The 7,220-nt window shown below is 52.0% G+C and overlaps 1 long non-coding RNA gene across 1 annotated transcript; it reads left to right on the forward strand.

The window, feature by feature from the left end:
• The first annotated feature begins 689 nt into the window (after window positions 1–689).
• LOC113977489 lies at window positions 690–2,010 on the forward strand. The gene is made up of 2 exons (XR_003537340.1): window positions 690–829; window positions 1,712–2,010. It is a non-coding gene; the product is annotated as an uncharacterized LOC113977489 (long non-coding RNA).
• Window positions 2,011–7,220: the final 5,210 nt, after the last annotated feature.

Consider the following 7,220-nt stretch of genomic DNA (forward strand, 5'->3'; position numbering starts at 1 on the left):
GCGCTGGGAGCAGCGGCTCCGGCGCCGCCTCCCAGCCCTGCCCCGGAGCGGCCGGCGCCGCCCCGGCCCCCCGAGCCGTACCCCCAGATCGCCAGCACCGCCCCCCGAGCCGCCCCCCCGAACCGCCGGGACCGCCCGCGTCTCGGGCTGGACCCTCCGAGCCACCGGCGCCGCTCCCGGTATCGCTCTCCAGAAACCCCCGGTGCCCCGCTGCACGCTGCACCCCCGGTGACTCCCAGCGCCCACTCTCCCCGTGCTGGACCCCCAGTAGTTCCCAACAGCCGCTCTCTTCGGCGCGAGAGGCTCCACAATCGGGGACGTGTCCCGGGCCGTGGGGCCGTGGTCACACCTAGTGAGCACCATCGGCTCACTGGTGTCGCGACTGCTGGGCACTGAGAGCTGCCGACATTAGAGCTGATGCTGCAGCACAGTCTCACAGCTCCTCTGCAGTTGGGGGTGCTCTGGCCCCTCCAGGGTGCTGCTCCGTGCGCGCATGAAGACACAGGCATGGGCTGTGTCCCGTTCCCATGGGAGGCAGCACTGGGCTAGTGAAGTGGTAGGGAAATAAGAAAATGAACCCAAACCATCCTCTATTGCCTCACAGCAGTAACTTACAGGAAGGAGAATCTTGGTGGGAATCTGTGGTTCCAAGGGGTTGCTAAGGTGGCTCAGCCTAGCTGTGGCTTTGGGCAGACCTGGGGGCTCCTGGGGCTCCTCCCTGCCCAGCTGATGTCCTTGGCTGCAGCCTGCATTGTCCTGGTCATGTAGCACAGCTGGAGCCAAATGGCAGCTTAGACCATGCCCTGGATGGGGTCAGCCCACAGCAGAGGTACATCAGTGTTTGCATGTGTGCAGATGTGGGCACATACATGGATAGTTCAGTGCACTGGGGCCCCGAAAAGTATTTCCTGGTCACTTCAGGAGGTCGTTCCTTGATATAGGAGAATCAGTCTGTGCTTTGGGGAGAGCTGTGGAAGACCAAGGTAGTTGTGGGAAGGATTTAATCTGCAGCGTATTTGTGCAAGGGACAAGTTCCAGCCAAGTGGACATTGAAGCCTGGCAGGACTTACGTTAACTCTGCAGCTCCATGGCAGGTTGGATGGTCAAAATGGCCCCGTCTAGGTTGTTTAATGCTGCTTTTCAGACACTCTTCACGCATCAGGAGCCTGCCTCCTTCCTGTGCTGAACTTCATTGCTGCTGCAGTCCGCAGTGGTGGGGAGCAGGGTGAGCCAGCTATTGCTTTCCCAGTAGAGTCCTGTTAGAAGGCTCCTTCTCCCTCTATCTGCATGCTGGAGAGGGGACTTCAGGAAAGCCAAGAGCAGACCTGGCAACTGCAAGAGGTTTTACAGGAACAGACTGCCAGTTGTCTCTTCTCTGCAAGACCCATTCTCACCTGGTCACTCTGAGAACCACATGGTTAATGCAGAGCTAGCTGTTGATGTTAATGTTAACTGCTCCGTGGCCTGCCTACCAGCCAAGGATCCCTGGCTTGCCCAGCATTGCTCTGGCCTGCACAGGAGTGCTCAGATAAAGAGGACGTGACAACTTTTAAAAGATGTTATTTGGAAAGATCAGTACTGTCAATTTTAGGTATCAGTGGGTAATGATGTTTTTTTGACAGCAGAAACAGCATTAGCACCGTGGGACAGTTTATTCTGCATCTCCCCAAAGCCACTTGCAAGGGGTTTGGTTTCTATGTCCTTTCCCTAGGACAGGACAGGCTTCAGGCTGTAGTCCTATTGCTCAGACAGGGGGAGAATCATGCTGTGATTGGGAAATTTTGTGTCTGACCACCCTGGGCAACCACTGTTGGCTGAGTGGCATTCCCAGGCTTCACACACTCTGGATCAGTTGTGCTGGACACAGGGAAGGACGTGCTGTGCCACTCAGGACAACTCTGTGAGCCCGGGAACTGTGCCCAGGGAGGAGCACGGTCTGCTTTGGGAGAAGGGGACACACATCTGTATTTGTGGGTTCAGTCTATAAATAATAAATACTGAGAGAGCAAACTTTCCATACATGTTTAATTATCATTTGAGTGTTTGGGGTTTTGGCCGGGCAAAATTCAATTTGCAATCACAAATCAGGAACTAAAACATCTAAATTGTATTATATTCCTTGTGGTGCCTTGTACTTGCAATTCAGTGGGGAAATCCAGCAGCGGGCTTGAGATCCCATCCTCACCTCTGCAGCTTGGGCTGCGGGCCCCGGAGTCCCAGCCTGCCCCAAGCAAATGTGAGGTTCTTGGAGAAGTGCTGGCAGCAAGGAAATGTCCTGACCACGGTGCAGGAGTCTCCTGTATCTGCATCACATCACCCTGCTGTCTTCTTCCTCTGCCCAGGACTGAATACACTGGCAAGGGCTGCCAGCACCTCTGGAATTGACCTCCGTGTTTGTGTCCATGGCACTGGAAAAAGGTTTGGGTTGATGATGTGCCTTTGCAGAATCTGCCCCATACCGTGCAGTGTATGAATGTTATTGATTAAATGAAACCCACAAAGGATGCATGGATTTTTTGTCCCTAATCTAAACCTTAGTCAGCTTTTAACCAGCGTGAGGTGGCATTTACAGATTTATGAAAGGAGTTAACATGACGTGACCTGCAGTAGCTGGGTCCTGGACCGCTGTGACTGTTCCCTTTACAGGACACAACACTCTTGGAATTATTTCCCCCAAACCAGCAAGTTTATGGAATGTGCAAATCTCTGTGTCCTCCATTCCTGTCTCTGACACAGCAAGTCTGCACGGGTCCAGTTCCGCCTGTGTCTGCCCCTAGAGAGGGGCAGAAGGGTGCTGTCCCTGTTGAAATCCTGGCTGCAGAGCCTCCCATGGCCAGCTGTGCCCTGGCTGTGCCTGTGGAAGCAGCTGGCAGCTGCTGCCGTGACTCAGGTGGCCTTTTCCAGGTGAGCATTGTCCTTCAGCCTGCTGCTGGCTGGTCTAAAGGAGGGCTGGGGAGAATGCACATGCCAGACCTGCCCTGGTACTGCCAGAGCCTGTCTCCCAACCAGTCCCATGCCTGCCTGCCACGTCTTCTCACCAGTCCCATGCCTGCCTGCCACGTCTTCTCACTGGGGTTGCCGTGGCTGCTGCTCAACTGTTGCCATGTTCACTGGAAGAAAACATCCAAGGTTTTTGTGAGGGTTCATTCCCATCTACTCAGCCATGTGCATGTGCTGGCTTCTGTATCCTATTTCTCCTCCATGGAGGTGGAATTAATTCATTGATTCCCTGTGATAATAATAATAATGGAGGGCAAAGGTCCAACAAATCACGGATATTTCCTATAAAGCTGCTGGAGGAAAGTCCTCAGTTGCCCAAAGAATGGGCTCAGACCCATGACCAGGCTGCGGATATGAGCACTTTGAGACTTTATGAACTTTATAAAATGTGGAGAGTCACTCTGCTAATCATTAATATCCACTAACCATTTATAGTTCCTGATCCTCTTTTTGTGTTTATTTTGTGATGGCTTTTTTTTAAACCATCTGCTGCAAAATTGGATTTGAGGAATTCAGTATGCCCAAGAACTGACATTTATATTTTTTATTATCACAGGGTATTGTGAAGTCAAGAGTTCTGCCATGTAATTATGTGCAATGTGAAAAGTAATTTATTCTGTTGCATTTAGACCAGATGCCCAATTATTTCTTCTGGCGCTTCCTAGTTTCTATTGTAAGAAACAGTTAATAACAGTTTGCTGTGTATCTGCACTGCACCATCTGTGGCAGGGCAGACTCTGGTCATCTTTCACAGCTGATCATTTCTTTATACCCTTTTAAGACGGGACAACTAGACACCATCTGGTGTTTGAAATGTGGGTTTCCTGTGTGTCAATGTATTGATAACAGTGTTACCGCTCAGCCCTTTCTCAGATCATTTACACCACATGAAAGCAGCAAAGCTGTACCTTTTCAGTCTGGTGAAGCTGAAAAAGGATCTAACAGGTCTATCAATAGCAAAAATATCCAGTACTGTCATTGTCAGTGAATACACAAGTGATGAAAGTTCCTGAGCAACAATATCAAAGCCCACCCCTGGGGAAGAAGTTTATTTGTTATTGCTCAGATAAATGCACAAAGCACTGAATGTGGGGCAGAAAAGCTAACCCCCATCAGCAAGACAACGAGGAGCACTGGGCAAACACTGCACCCCAAAGTGAAAGCTGCCATGCAAAAAGAAGTGTCACACACCTCTGTAATGGGCACACAGCCTGCCAGAAACCTGGGCTGGCTCTGAGGCCTGATATTCTGCCTGGTAGTGCTGGTATCTCTTCTGGGGTTTGGTGTCCAGCCAGGGGCTTGGGCTTCAGGGAGGGAGAAAACTCACCTGGGAATTTGTGCTGGGATGACTCTGGCTGGACACCGGGTGCCCATCAAAGCCGCTCCATCACTCCCCCCTCAACTGGGCAGGGGAGACAAGATATAATGAAATGCTCATGGGTTGGGATAAGGACAGGGAGAGCTCACTCACCAGTTATTGTCATGGGCAAAACAGACTCAGTTTGGGAAAATTAGTTTAATTTATTACCAATCAAATCAAGTAGGGTAATGAGAAATAAAACCAAATCTTAAAATCTTCCCAATATCCCTCCCTCCTTCCCAGGCTTAACTTCACTCCTGAATTCTCTCCCTCCTCCCCTCAGTGGTGCAGGGGACAGTGAAGGGGGTCAATTCATCACACCTTGTCTCTGCTACTCCTTCCTCCTGGGAGCGAGGGTCCTCACACTCTTCCTGTGCTCTTGTGTGGCCTCTTCCGCGAGCTGAAGGTGGGTCTCTGCTCCCACATGGACCTCCAGGGGCTGTAGGTGGGTCTCTTCTACCCCTGGACCCCCATGGGCTGCAGGGGCACATCTGCCTCACCATGAGCTGCCCCAGGGACTGCAGGGGATCCCTGTTCTGGCATTTGGACCATCTCCTCCCACTCTTTCTACGCTGACCTGGGGGGCTGCAGAGTTTTGCTCTCACATACCCTCACTCCTCTCTCTGGCTGCTGCAGTGGTGGGTCCATCTTGGGGTTGGTTGGCACTGGCTCTCTCGGATGTGGGGACGCTTCTAGAAGCTTCTCACAGAAGCCATCCCTGTAACCACCCCCTCCCAAAACCTTGCCACACAAACCCAATACAGAATCCTTAAGAGGGAGTTTTGGGAAAAGCAGCTTATGATGAAAGCCTAAATTAGCCTGGGTTGTTTAGCCTAGAAACTATGAAACTGAGGGGGATGTGCTGACAGCTTCTTTTGAAATGCCTGGCAGCTGCCAAGCATGCAGCACTGCTGCTGCAGAGACTGGAATGGTCTGTTCTGTGCCTGGGGTAGGACTCGAGCCCGTGTTGGCCTGGCCCACGTGGAGAACAGGGCTGGTTGCTCCTCTCAGTGTGAGACTGGGGGATGCTGATTTGGTTTCCAGCCTCCTCCCTCCACCTTGAGGGCTGTCTTGCTGCCTTTCCCCTGGCACCTCCTCCCTGGCATTGCTTCTGAGAGGGCCAAAGTAATTTGCCATACGCATGGCTGATGCTGGGATCTGCTCTCTGTGTTTGCTTGTGCTGATTGTGCAGCCGTTTCCGTAATCTGGGAGCAGAGGTGAAGTTCCCAGAGAAAGGAGAAAGTACCTGGCTGCCAACCATCCTGGCTGTGCCCCACACCTCTGCTCAGCACAGTGCTGACCCCGCTGTGCAGTGCTCCACAGGGACACGTGCAGAGCCAGGGGGGCAGGGAAGGAGGGGAAACCTGTGCAAAGCCTGGATCTCCCTGGCTTAGGGCAGGGAGCTGTCAGGGACATGGGACAGTGAGACAAGGCACTGACTGGGCAGCCCAGCAATGGAGAGGCTCCTGCAAGTGCCAGGCATGGCCCTGGTGTGGTGCCGTGGAACCTCCACCTCCTGCTCAGGGACCGCCCTAGAGCAGCCCTCCCATGAAAGGGGCTGGTGATGAGAGCTGGCCAGGGACATCAGAGACCAGATTCCCTTGTTGGGTGGCAGGGACCCAGTCGCCCTGGCTGGAAAGAGCAGGATTTACCAGGTTCTGTGGGTTGGCCTTGGATCTTTGAGCCACCCACCTGTGTCAGGGCTGTGACGTGTCCCTGCAGCAGGCAGTGGGCTCCGATGCAGTGCCTGGAGCCAGTGCCAGTGGGCTGGAAGTGTCCTCCCTGATTTGCCTCTGCTCTGCATAGAAGCAGTTCTGAGGCAGGGGCCGGGGCCAGGGTGGTTGGAGTCTATCCTGAAGGATGGTGTTTGATGTAGGACAGCAAGAGGTTTTGAAGAGGAAAGAGTTCACTTCAGCCTAAGAAGTTATGAAGTATTCTTGTAGGCTTTCAGGATATCACCATTTTAAACACCCATTCAATCCATCTTTGAAGGGCTGCAAGGGCAATGTACAGAGGTTATCAGGGCCCTTTCATTTTATACTACTGAAATTCATCTGCTGTTCCACCTCCCAACCACTTAGTATTTTAAGATACTTCAGCATTTCTTTGTGATTACCTTTTAATTTTTACTGCTCAGTGTAATCCTCAAACCTGGCCTCAGTCCCTGCCCGTTTACTTCCTATATCATGGGGGTAACATTTGAACAGTCCAGTGTTAATGTGGATCCCTGTGGGATTCCTCCAGTGGCCTCACTTCCCTGAAAAACCAGACGTCTCCTCCAAATGCTTCATCTAACTGCCAACATGACAACAATTCTGTTTAATGCATGGCAAGCTCACTTTTTAAAGAGGTCTGGGACCTTCTCAAAATCTTTTAGAAATTCTAAATGCAGCTGTGGCAAAAAATAGTTGAAGATATTCAGCTCTGAGGTTTTCAGCATGAGGAGAAACGCTGAGGATGTGGAGCTGCTGGAGCAAGTCCAGAGGAGGCCATGGAGATGCTCTGAGGGCTGGAGCCCCTGTGCTCTGGACACAGGCTGCGAGAGCTGGGGTCATTCAGCCTGGAGAAGAGAAGGCTCTGGGGAGACCTTAGAGCCCCTTCCAGTGCCTAAGAGAAGCTTACAAGAAAAGTGGGGAGGGACTTTTTAGTAGGGCCTGCTGCAATAGAACAAGGGGTGATGGTTTAAATGGAAGGAGAGCCAATTTAGATTAAAGGAAGAAGTTTTTTATAATGAGGATGGTCAGACACTGACACAGGCTGCCCAGAGAAGTGGTGAATGCCTCGTCCATGGAAGCATTCAAGATCAGTTTGGATAGGGCTCTGAGCAACCTGATCTAGTAGAAGATGCCTCTGCTCATGG

The sequence above is a fragment of the Neopelma chrysocephalum genome, unplaced genomic scaffold, assembly GCF_003984885.1.
Source record: "Neopelma chrysocephalum unplaced genomic scaffold, ASM398488v2 Primary Assembly neopelma1_245, whole genome shotgun sequence".
In the NCBI taxonomy this organism is placed as follows: Eukaryota; Metazoa; Chordata; class Aves; order Passeriformes; family Pipridae; genus Neopelma; species Neopelma chrysocephalum.